Raw genomic sequence first — 12760 nt, 5'->3', positions numbered from 1 at the left:
ACTGCAACATTTTGGCCGTAAGACGTACGTGATACATTGTCGTTCCCTCTAAGCCTTTGTCTGCCCGTTATTCTGTTTGCTTGGCTTCACATTGAAGCCAAATATTTTGATTTCTGACTCGGTCAATGCCCGAGTGCTGTAGTGACTTCTTGGAACGCGTTTCCGTTTCTCTTCCTCTCAAATTTCCTTCGGGCCGCACAGCAACGAACACGACCCCATGGATACGGAAGTTAGTGAAAGTTAAAGGTAAAGTCGTCCCTGTGCTTAACTAATTAAGCACTACGCCATGAAGGCGTATGGGGGAGTGGATGTATAGATTAATATTTTCTTGACCTCGGCACTAGTTGGAGGTTAGTGGTCAGCTTCACGCCCCGGCCGATTTACCCCAGTACCCATTGGATAGGATGTTTGGTAAAACCCAGAGTCCGTCTGGGCGATTTGGAGAAAAGAAAAATTCCTGCTCCCACCGGGACTCGAACTCCGACCCTTCGGTCGTCCAGCCCGTAGCCAGTCGCTGTACTGACTGCACTATCCCTGCTCCTTAAGGAAGTTAGTGGTGGACAGTCCGTCCTCTTTGTTTCAGCCACTGATGGGAGGAACGAGTACAGGCGGTGGAGTTGCAGGTCCATGCAAATGTTTCGACCACCAACTGCAGGTTTCAGGCTGCACGTGAGAGTTAGAGCCTTGGTATTTGCACTTCAATATATATGGGACTGTCCCCCTGTACCTCCCTCCCCCATCTCTTCTCCACGAACTGACTCTTCTTCTCAGATGAACCCGCATTTACAGCCCTTTTGTAGGGGTCCATTCGTCAGCCGTGTGAGTGTGGAACAGCCCCGTTTAAATCAATGATGGTTCTCCAAGACGCTACACAGACATTAAAGGGGCTAAAAAGGATAGTGAAGGGGGGGGGGTTGTTGTAATTTCGTGATTATGCTTTAGGCAGGTTCTCCACGGATTGTTTAAAGAAAACGCTTATTAAATTCGCGATGTAGGGCCGCGCCGTAGCTCAAGCAGTTAGTTGCTGGCTTCCCACTGCGGCGGCCCAGCTTCGATCTCGGGTCTGGTCAAGTGGGATTTGTGGTGGACAAAGTGGCGCTGGGGCGAGTTTTCTCTGAGTACTTCTGTTTCCCCTACCAATCTTCATTCCACCAAATTCTCCATCATCATAATCACCCGGGGCAGGCTACAATAGGCCAATCAGTAGCCACCGTGCCGAGTGGACGCAGTTGGACTCCACCCCCCAGTAAGCGAATTAAACAAAAGTTCGCAAAATAGTCTCATATTCGGGAGGTACTCGGTTCGAATCTCAACCGGACATCGACTGTCATGACTAATGCTTTTTTTTTTTTTGTAATTTTTGCTAGTCTGTCCAGGAAAATTCAAGGATAATAACTTGATTAGGACACGGTTGGTTCCTTCCAAATCCTTTCGAATTCATCATTCATCTGTCAGCCTACCATTTGATGCTGTATAGTCTAGCTACTGAGAGCGTCGTTAGACAACTCACAAAATAACATGTATAGATACAATCCAAATTTAGTTGAATTGAGATAGAGGCATATGTTCCTCCGAAACGTTGGGACCCATCTAGCAGACTTCACTGCGTCAGAATCCATACGATTACAACATGAATACAACATTAACATTCAGTCTGTATCTTTAATATGTGGTTTACCTTTAATCAAACACATACAACTGTTATTAATTTTATAACGTAGGTTTTTTGTGTTCACTTACTCGTATGTTGCTGTTTATGGCTGTCGTTACTGATTTAATTTGAATCATTAATTGTTACGTAAAGCGAAATAATTTAGTTCGCATGGATGACTGAATATACGCATACACGATCATGTAAAAATTCATCATCAGAGTTATTTTTAAATAAATGTTATATAAAACAAACACACAACTATTAGCATATTATTAATAGTAAACACATTCAGTAAACAGCTCTTTTTAAATATTTTAAATATGTCCAGAACGTAACTGTAATACATACAATTGAGTCTCATTAATCTTGACGTTAAGATTGGTCATGGCTGGGAACTTAAACCAATATTACATTCAACAGCCTTCGCCATATCAAACGAAATTTTTGGTTATTCTACTTACTTATCATGGAGCTGAGCCCTTCTTGAGGAGCCGCCAATTCTGCAGCTACTCAAGAATTTCCCAGCATTTTATGGAACCCGAAAGTTTATTACCGTGTTCACAAGAGCCTTCCACTGGTCCCTGTCCTGAGCCAGATCAATCCAATCCATACCATACCATCCTATCTCTTTAAGATCCATTTTAATATTGTCAAACCACCTAAGCATTGTTCTTCCCAGTGGGCTCTTTCCTTCTGTCTTTCCAACCAATATCCTATGTGCATTCCTTGTCTCTCCATTTCGTGCTACATGCCCTGCCCACCTCATCCTCTATCTTACCATGTTTTCGATAAATTCACTTTCGTGCTATAAATTATTCCTTGACATGTAATGGCTTTTGAACCCTAAAAATATCTTGCATAACAACAGCCGTAAGGGTAACCCGCGCCTCAACTTAAATATCTCGTTAAGCGTTGACTGCCTGCTGGTTACTGTACGTACCACCTGTTTTAACATTCAGAAATTCTGCAGTTATGCCTTTCTTACGATTCTCAAAATAACAAGTTGAAATTGTTCCTGTGCTTGACTAAATAAGCACTACTCCATGAAGGCGTATATGGGAGTGGATTCATAGATCCACATTTTCTTGAACTCGGCACTAGCTGAAGTTGAGTGGTCAGCTTCATACCACGGCCGCTTTGGAGCCGGGATAGCTCAGTCGGTTTAGGACGGACTACTGCCTGAATGGTCGAGAAATCGGAACCCGATTCGCCTCTGGACTGCACCCTGTTCCCGAGCCACTGGATACTGGGGACTCCCGTGGGTAAAGCGACCGGAGCTGACCCTCTAGTTGTGAGGTTGAGAGTGGCGGAGCTATACCCGTACTCCTCCACGTGTCTTCATGGCGTGGTGTTTAATTAATTAAGCGCAGGTAGGATTTTACCTTTGTAGATTGCATTGCAGTTATATGGAGACCGTGATTAGCATTCTTTGCAGACAATATTCTCTTTACGAACACAGGGGCGCGCTGCGATATTCGTGATTCATATTCAAGCTGTGTTCCATCTTTTCCGGCGAGGTAAAGACGTTAATAACTCGAGAATAACGTTCACGTCAAAATTTATTTTAATGTCTGGGCGTGGAGGAGAAGACGTTAAATTTGTGTAGTCAGAAGCAGGGTGCTGATGCAGAACAGGAAGAGTTTGGGGCGTGTACAAATGTTCAGATTTTTCATGACCTCTTGCACCGGAATAAGCAATAATTCATCTACAGAGCGTGTTGTGTGCGGGGCTTACTGATTTACGTATCAATTTTCCTACATCATTTTAAAGCGACTGTAGTTGAGATAACACTGCTGTGTTTGGGTTTACTTACAGTCAGCAGTTGGCGTTTGCATACCAGCGATAGGTCGCAACTTGCTTCTCTTTTTAATTCATAGAATAAGAAATTCAATTTCCGTAGAAAGGTAGGCTGCTCTACAAACACAGAGCTACTATCCACTTACAAATGTTATGTTTTGGGACATTATCCATCGTCCTGTCTTCTGACTAAAAGCACCGCCCTGTTTATATTTCAAAACACAACGTTTCCTAGACTGAATCCTGTCTCCGTGTTAAGGTAAAACCTAGGACCGCGCCATAGCTCAAGCGGTTAGTCGCTGGCTTCCCACCACACCGGCCCGGGTTCGATCCCGGGTATGGTCAAGTGGGATTTGTGGTGGACAAAGTGCCCCTGGGGCAGGTTTTCTCCGAGTACTTCGGTTTCCTCTGCCAATCTTCATTCCACCAATTGCTCCACAATCACCCTCACCTATCATCTGGGGCTGGTACAGTAGGCCAGAAGTGGCCGCAGTACAAGGGACTTAGTCCCACCCCACTAGCAATAGAAAAAAGGTAAAACCTACTCAGTTGGGCCCAAGAGACAGAGCTTGTCCCTATCTCTGGACACCTGTGCCAGCACCAAGATGAGGTATACAAGGCAAGCACAGCACAAACCACCTGCGAGAGCTAAGAAAACATAAAATTAATAAAAGCTCCACACTTAAGAGGCCTTGCGCCAAAGAAGTATCAAGATAGAGACCATCACTGGAGAGATGAAATACTCCTTATGCTTCCAACACAAGAAAAACAAATTTTCCCACTCAGTCTACACTGGACGGAGTTGTAGTTTCTTGACATTTCCTGCGAGCGAATTCCTTGTATTTCCTGCATGTGGTGTTTGGCTCAATCTGCAAGATCTTCGCTTCATTCTAACATATCCTGTGGCCTGCTTTCTACGCATGTTGGGCTAATTTCGATTTTCCAAGCAAACCCTCTATCAGGTTATATTTGTGCTCATTAATGAGTACTTCTAAAGGTATCCCCATTCCCCGTTTTCTTGATATGCGAGCTGTTTACTAGTAGAAACAGAGGAACGTACTAAATTCATGGTAAATACAAACCACTCCGTCCAATGTGACATATAAGTTTTTACTGTGTTAAAACTTATCTCCCTTACATGTTTCGGTCCTTACCGACCATCTTCAGAGGGAACGTCATTACGAACTGGAAACTACCATCACAATACGTGTTTTGATTTAAAATACATACACTTATATCCTATAATGCACAGTACGCATAAAGTCGAACGTTTCACAATCGCAGCAGCTTCCTGGTGTTGTAAAGTTTTTAAAGTTTCTTGATGTTAATTTAAAAAACCTTTATTGTCACTAGTTAAAATTTTTTAAACCATGTAGGTTCGTGTCTGTATTCCTATCGTCCTTCTTGTATGGGGCAGATTTTGTGCCGCCTGTCTATCTTGATGAGGAGGTTCTTGACGTCGTCCAGGGTTTGCTCGTGGCTTGCTGTGTTGTTTTCACTTCGTATGTCACATTGGACGGAGTGGTTTGTATTTATAATTGTTAGTGTGACGGACCAGAATGAAACAAATCAAATTAAATTCATGGAGTAGTGTTTTTCTCCAGAAGCGACAGTGGCTTATTTGGTGAAGAGGTATTTCTCTAATGTTTATTACCGCGTTCCTAAGATTACGCCACTGTTCCCTGAGTCAGCTTAATCCAGCCTACACCCTAATGCGATATGTCGTTAAGAACCATTTTAGTTTTATCCTTACCATCTACTCCTAGGTCTCCCAACTTGTCTCTTTCTTTCACACTTTTTCATTTTGGAGGAACGTCTGAAAGAAATTATGTTAAGTGACTCGATCTCGTATCCTTAAGTGTACTGTTTCGTATTGTGAAATGTTTATTGAAACACCCATTGCTTCCAATTACTGCGGTGTAATATTTCATGATTATATAAACCACGGCCTCCGCACCGAATGGCTTTGTGGAATAATTCCCACACGGGCCTTGGCGACATCTCATAGAAGCACACAAGTTCTTGGGCGCTGTGTGGATGAAATATACCTCTGGTTTCCATGACAACAGAAGAGTCGAAAAATTCAAATTATGTAGTTCCTTCAACTCGTTTTCGACGGCATATATTTGCTTCAAATTGAACTAAACATATTCAGCACATCTGTAACGACGAGGCAGCAAGCGATATACATATGCACTCTTTTTCACTCCAAGCCTGCCATGTGCTTATTTCTCGTTGTGAGCTGTTTTACGAAGCGGTCAGCATCTGGACTATAGTGACGAATGATAGGACGACAGATGAATAGAGAGTACGGAAGGATTTGGAAGAAAGCAGTTGTGCCCTCTAGGTAGTTTCTTAGCATTTGACTGGAGGGACTGAATAAAACCACGAAAACTGTCGTTCAGAATAGCCGGTGTCGTGACTAAGACTCGAACCAGTTATCTCCCGAATACGAACCTAGAACGTTACGGCTACGCCAGCCCGATCGGTTTTACCGAAACACAATCGTATTTAATGACAATATTTCTGATAATTCGGCTATGATTCGCTTCGTTTGGTGGGGGGTGGAGTCCAGCTGGGTCCACTCCGCACGGCGGCCACTGATTGGCCTGTTGTACCTGCCCGGGTGATTATGATGATGGAGAATTTGGTGGAATGAAGATTGGCAGGGGAAACCGAAGTACCCGGAGAAAACCTACCCCAGCGCCACTTTGTCCACCACAAGTCCCACTTGACCAGACCCGGGATCGAACCCGGGTCGCCGCGGTGGGAAGCCAGTGTCTAACCGCTTGAGCTATGGCGCGGCCCATTTGACTGTGATAGTTACAAGAGGCAAGTCTCTTCAAGCCACACCCAAACCATCTTCGTCTGGTGCAAGTCAAGTACACGCATGGCATCGGAATAAATAATAGAAGCATAGTATGAATAAAATAGGCCACGACCACTTCTACATAGGTTTCAGTGGCCCATGCGATATTTCCGCCGTTCGATGCTACGTGAATGAAGGAGTCTTTTGATGCTTATTTAACGACGCTTTAAGTATCGAGACTCTGTAGAGAAGGATGAGAGAATGACCGAAGCAGTAGAAGGGATTTTGAAGGACCTCATCGTCGCAATTTGCCTAGAGGGACTGAGGAAGATAAAGAGAAATCTTAGTATAGAGGGTGATACGGCGAGATTCGAACCGTGCACCTCCCGAATACAAGTCTAAGCCAGCCTGTTTGGTTTGAAGGCGCCGTTAAACAACACGAGAGTCAATAAATGGAACAATTTGAGGTGAAGGCGAAAACAACGTGAATTGTGGGCCGTTGGAATGATCCTCGGAAATTCGTGTCGCGCTGTTTTCGGAGGCGACGCCGCGCAGTTTCATAGATAAATGTCGAACGTTTCGGAGATAATTTATGCTTCCATCTTCAGGTAAAAAAGCAACGCTATCCCTGTAACAGGCCGTAGAGGCCCATAGGGTTGCGAGACGTCGAGGCTCCCACGTTTTCTAGAGAATAAGCTCACAGATGGCAGTGTCAGTTGTCAGCCTTGCGCGCCGGCCGATCTTCACCCTCAGGAAGATTCATGATACTCGTTTCTGTTAGAGGCTGAGTCGGCACCAGGATCATAGTGCGGCTGGAAGGATTAGGTCAATTGAAAAAATCCACTGACCTCATCGGGAATCCAACCCGCGACGTTCCGGCTTGTAACATTGTGCCTCAACCAGCTATGCTACCGCATGCCCCTTCCTTCTTCAGGGAAGAAATTTATTTTAATTACGACAGCACCAGAACATGGCAGAGATAGACGATGGTCGATTTTCTCGAATAAATGTATCATTAAACAGTTACTAACGTATTTTTATTTCAAGCTGGTGGCGTGCATACCCAGTGACGTTATGACTTCGCGGTGCTGTAACGGACACGAGTTTAAGGGAGGCAGCGTTGTCTGTGAGTACGTCACGCAGAGATGGGCATTATAACAACGTTCCACAGGATTGCCAACGGATATTCAGCCGGTAATGTGTAATGAGGTAACCGGTTTGTAAACTTATTTGTGAATCTTCGTGTTGTTTGTCCTTCCTTTGTTTTGTTTCAAGCGAAATATTGAAGACGAAGTTTAGGAACACCACTGAGGTCGAACACAGCCTGAGAAATGGTTGGGCTTTGCTGTGTACTTCGAGCCGAGATGAGGAAGAATGGCTGAAATGTTAGCCTTTAAGTCCCTTCCTCCCCGTCTGTGTGTTTGAACAGTAAACCCTTTCTAAACTATGCAATATTTGGATACGAGAAGTTTCACAAATCTGTTGACCGTTTTATAAAAGGAGACCCAGAAAAATGGAGATTGCAACGTAAATGTGCAATCAGCGTAAAATAAATACAGAAGAGTCTTAAGCGGAGAGAGAGGAAGTGAGAGATAACATTTTTCTGGCTTTGAAGGTTCCCAGGCAGAGACCATTTGTCCTTCTGGTAGAGGTATATTTGAGGAAGGGTAAAGCTTTAGGGAGTGAAAAGGGTAAACTGTTATGAAGCGGGCTTTAATGTGTGTGATCGGAATTTTGATATTAAGGGCGGAAGGACAGAACAAGGGCGAAATTTTGATTTAACATTTGGAGGGCTACATTAGTGCGAAATTTTGATGTGAAGTACTTGTATGTAGTGGCGGATGGAATTTGGGTAATAACTCAGAATTTGCTGTAGGACTGAAGTAATTCACGGGAAAAACTTGATCGAGTTGGCCGGTCGCAGGACCTTCCGGATGTAAACTGACTTCTAGCCAGAAGTGCAGCGTTAAATACGAGAACCCTAACATTAGTCCCCATCTGAAAAAAAAAATGTACACGTTTGTCTTACAGAGTTTATTTCATGTGCATACACAGTGACACGGCGTATCCAGGTTCTGTTAGGACTGTTTTCATTAAAAATACAAGATGAGAATTATTTTCAAAATTTCACTCTTTTTATTCAAAATAGTCTCCTTCTAAATCAATACAAGCTGGAATCGATTGAAAAGTTTTCGAAAACAGTCACTGTACTCCTTTTGTGGAATCGCATTTAAAACTGCGGTACATTCCCTTTGGATGTCCTGGATGGTGTCGTGACGATCTCCTTTCATCGCCAACTTAACTTTTGGGAACAACCAGAAATCCGCTGTAGCCAAATCTGGCGAATACGGAGGATGCTCAAGGACTGTGATCCCTTTTCTGGCCAAAAAATCGCACACGATCTTCGATTTGTGGGGTGGGGCATTGTCGTGGAGGAGCGACCACGAACCTTGCTCTCGATATTCAGGTCGAATTCGAAGAATTCTCGCCCTCGCCCACAAACGGCTGAGGGCTCCGAGATAATAATCAGAATTCACTCTTTGACCTTCTGGCAGAAATTCCTTGTGAATAATTCCTTTGGAATCGAAGAAAACGGTTAGCAGTGTCTTTACTCGACTCTTTTGCATGCGAACTTTCTTTGGTTTCGGCTTCTTTGGGCTCAACCACGCTGCACTCTGCCGCTTTGTGAGAGGCTCATATTGAAAACACAATGTCTCGTCACCAGTAACAATCGATTATGTAAATTTTGTATCACTTTAGGCCAACTGTAACATGTCTCTGCAGTGTTCCACTCTGGCATATTCTTCATTGCCTGACAGCGCGTGCGGTAAAAACCGCGCACAGACCTTCCGTTTGCCCAAATCCTCGGTCAAAATTTGATGCACAGTACTTTTTGGTATTCCAAAAAGCTCCTCGATGAGTCTGATGCAAGGATTTCGGTCACTTTCTTCACATTTTCTTCAGTGCGACTGGTTCTCGGCTTTGACGCACGGGGAGCGTCTTCAATGTCCTCCCTGCCGTCACGAAATACAGCATACCATCGAAAAGTGTTCGAGCGACTCAAACAGTCACTACTGTACATAGTTTTCATCATTTCGTACGCTTCTCCGGCTGTTCTGCCTAACCTCGAACAAAATTTGATGTTGGCCCTCTGTTCAACCGCCATTTTCCGACGAGCGTCAGAACAGTTACATTCAAGGTCAGAACACATGAAGCGATGCTTGCACTTTGAAATTATAGACAGCCACAGCTGAAACTTCCAGAATCTTAACGCCACAACTCGCCAACAGATGGCAATGCAGGGCAAAATAAAAAAAAAAAGAGTCCTAACGGATCCTGGATACACCGTGTACGTTGGGCAAGCAAGAATTGCCTTTAAGTTAGGTAAAGCTGTCCCCGTGGTTAACTAATTAAACACTACGCCATGGAGGCGTATGGAGGAGTGGATACATAGATCCACATTTTCTTGACCTGGGCGCTAGCTGGAGGTGAGTGGCCAGCTTCAAGCCCAGGCCGCTTTACCGCCGGGGAAGAGCCTCTGGTACCCATTGAATAGGAGGCTGGGTGGGCCCCAGTACCGGGCTATACGACGTGGAGAAGAGATTTTTGACCTTACCGCGACTCGAACTCCGACCCCTCGGTCGTCCAGCACGTAGCCAGTTGCTATACCAACAACGCTATCCGGGCTAATAAAAATTCAGTTCGTACCTCACAGTAAACAAGTTGGTCTTCCCTTGTGAAGACCAACCGGTTAATATTGCATAGGGAAATAACCGCAATTTCGTCTGAGAATCATATGAAACACAGAAATGCACGGCATGGGAAAAGTGCAGAATTCCTTATGTTATACCAGGTCACATGCAGAGTCACCTCTCTGCCTTAAAAGGTCACGAAATCCGAGGGGAGGAACGAATGGTTTCATCATTACATAATAGATTGGATAAAACTCGTGGGGGTCCCCGAATAACCCTTGGAAACTAAGGAGAATTAGGCGTGGGAGGAGTGTGTATAAATGTTATCATTCTTTTGAAATGTCAAGGTTTAGGTCTCTAGGTCTGTTTCGCGGCTCCAGGTGTTCCAACATATCTGCTTCACCGGCCGTGCCATATCTCAGGCTACCCACAACGGAGGCCAGGGTTCGAGCCCAGGTCAGGTCATGTTGGATTTGTGGTGGACAAAGTGGCACTGGGGCAGGTTTTCTCCGTGTACTTCGGTTTCGCCTGCCAATTCTCATTCCACTGACTGCTCCACACTCATCTATCAGCCGGGGCTGGTACAGTAGGCCAGTTAGTGGCTGACGTACCAAGCGAACTCAGTCTCACCCCACCCCGAGAAACGAAAAGGCTATCAGCTTCCCCGCGACATGTGCTGTATTGCTCTCTTAGACTTTTATCATCCCCCAATCCTAACCTCATGAACTGTCTTATTCGCCTTATTTCTCCATATCCTCCCCTATGTTAGCTACCCAAAGTTCTTCTCAATTACTTCTAAATATCCTCCACTCTTTCAGCTATCGAAGTTCCTTTCTGATTGCTTCGTTGCCCGTACGGTCTCTTGACGTATATCCAGCAATTGGCCTGATGGGTCTCCTCTCAAGTATCCAGGACCTTCTTGTCCTTAGTTTTAAGAATCCACATTTCAGATCCGGGGCACGCGGTAGCGTAGTTGGTTGAGGCATTATTTTGCTATCAGGAGGGTCACGGGTTCGATTGACGATCAGATCATTGGATTCTGCAATTGACCTAATTCTTCCAACCTCACTACAGCCCTGGAGTCGATTTGGCCTCTAACAGAAATGAGTACCAGGAATCTTCGTAGGAGATAAACGGCGGCCGGCCGGCGCGTGAGGCTGACAACTTCACCGCCAACTGTGAACCGACTGTCTAGAAAATGTGGGAGCCTCGATGTCTCATAACCCTACGGGCCTCCACGACCTGTTACAGGGAGAGCGTTACCTTTACATTGCAGACCCGAACAGCAGAGCAGAAAGACTCTAAGAAATTGTAGCATGTAGAGGCGCTGCTAAGTAATGACACTGCAAACAACGGCTGCTGCTAGGCAATGGTCGCACCAATGGAGTAATTAGGAAGTGTTGTTCTCTACGCGATCAGTGCGACAGCTACTTGACAAAAGATAGAATTTTGGAAGCGGTGTTTTATATGCGGTCCGTGCAGAAGTGTTATAAACAAGACATGCCTAGAGTTTAGTCAGTTGTGAGACAGTTGACTGAGAGTAAGGACGAGGACACGGAACATGAAGAATCTACAGCGTTGAAAACCGTTACCAGGCGACAACCGGAGAAGACAGAGCAGACTGAGAAGAATTAGTGCGTGCTGTAGTGAATTGTAGAGTGTGTAAGTGTTCACTAAATCCAATTACCATTCCAAATCCCGTCTACAGCCACGCGAACACGTGACAATATTATTAAAAATCAGAGAGGACCACTGATATCTACTGATTTAGATGACAGCGATGACTGCTATTAGTGCTGTCAAGAAGAGACAGAAGCAGAGGAAGGATAGGAAGAGGAAGGTACACTTCTCCCTTGTTTAATTCACTTCCCAAATTGCTTGCAGTTCAATTAAGATTGTTGAATAGGAGCTGAGGGTTTTCTTCTCTGCGTCTTGCAATCTGTATGTGAACTATGAACCTAGGAATTAGGGGTAGTAAGAAGATAGGAGGGTGCATTATAAAATCGATTAATCAGTTTGATAGGAAACTGACGCCAAGAACCACTCTCCGTACGTATTAAATTACTCTAAAAAACCCAGGAACAAAAAGTCTGCAATAAAAAACAAAACAAAACAGAAATATCAGTAAACAAAACATAAAAAAGACTGCTTGGCAGCTGCTTTCACGCTGGTTTCTTGCTCTGCTTATTCGACCCTGAAGATGGAGGCAATATGTTCCTTCGAAAAGTCAGTTACAATGGACCACACCTCGTCGTTATTTCCCAGAAGATAGTGCTCTTCTTAATGACCGATGTGAGAACCTCAAATCCAACAAAGAGGCCTCCCTCAGAAATTGTTTAAAGGAAGGAGTGTTTGCTGTGAGGTTCTTTTTGGATTTTGCTCAGGCGAAAGTGTGATCACACGCTCGTCCATTTGTAGTCTAGGTATCGTCTTTCACCCTGAAGATGGGGGCAGTAATTTCCTGCAAAATGTTGTTATTCGTCTACCAATCTACAAGACGCCACGTCACAGAGCACCATAAGCTTAGCAGGCGTCTTTTTTAAATTAAATCGAATTGAAATTTGTCACATGTTAAATAAGCATCATTAGTAAAACGACTTATTTTGTGATTGGCTTGAGATGAAGATATAACTTGGAATTATGTTACTTTTTATTTAAATATAAAATTTAAGTGGTTCGTAACTATTTGAGAGGAATAACTTCTTAATTCTCCCTCTATCACACAATCTACTGTCGTGGTAGAATATTATCACGATTTAGCGGTGTGTGGCTATAGACGGGGTACGGATTGGTGATTGGATTTATTGA

This window comes from Cryptotermes secundus, unplaced genomic scaffold, assembly GCF_002891405.2.
Source record: "Cryptotermes secundus unplaced genomic scaffold, Csec_1.0 scaffold966, whole genome shotgun sequence".
Taxonomy (NCBI): domain Eukaryota; kingdom Metazoa; phylum Arthropoda; class Insecta; order Blattodea; family Kalotermitidae; genus Cryptotermes; species Cryptotermes secundus.
The sequence above is the reverse complement of the archived record's forward strand: the minus strand, read 5'-3'. Positions refer to the sequence as shown.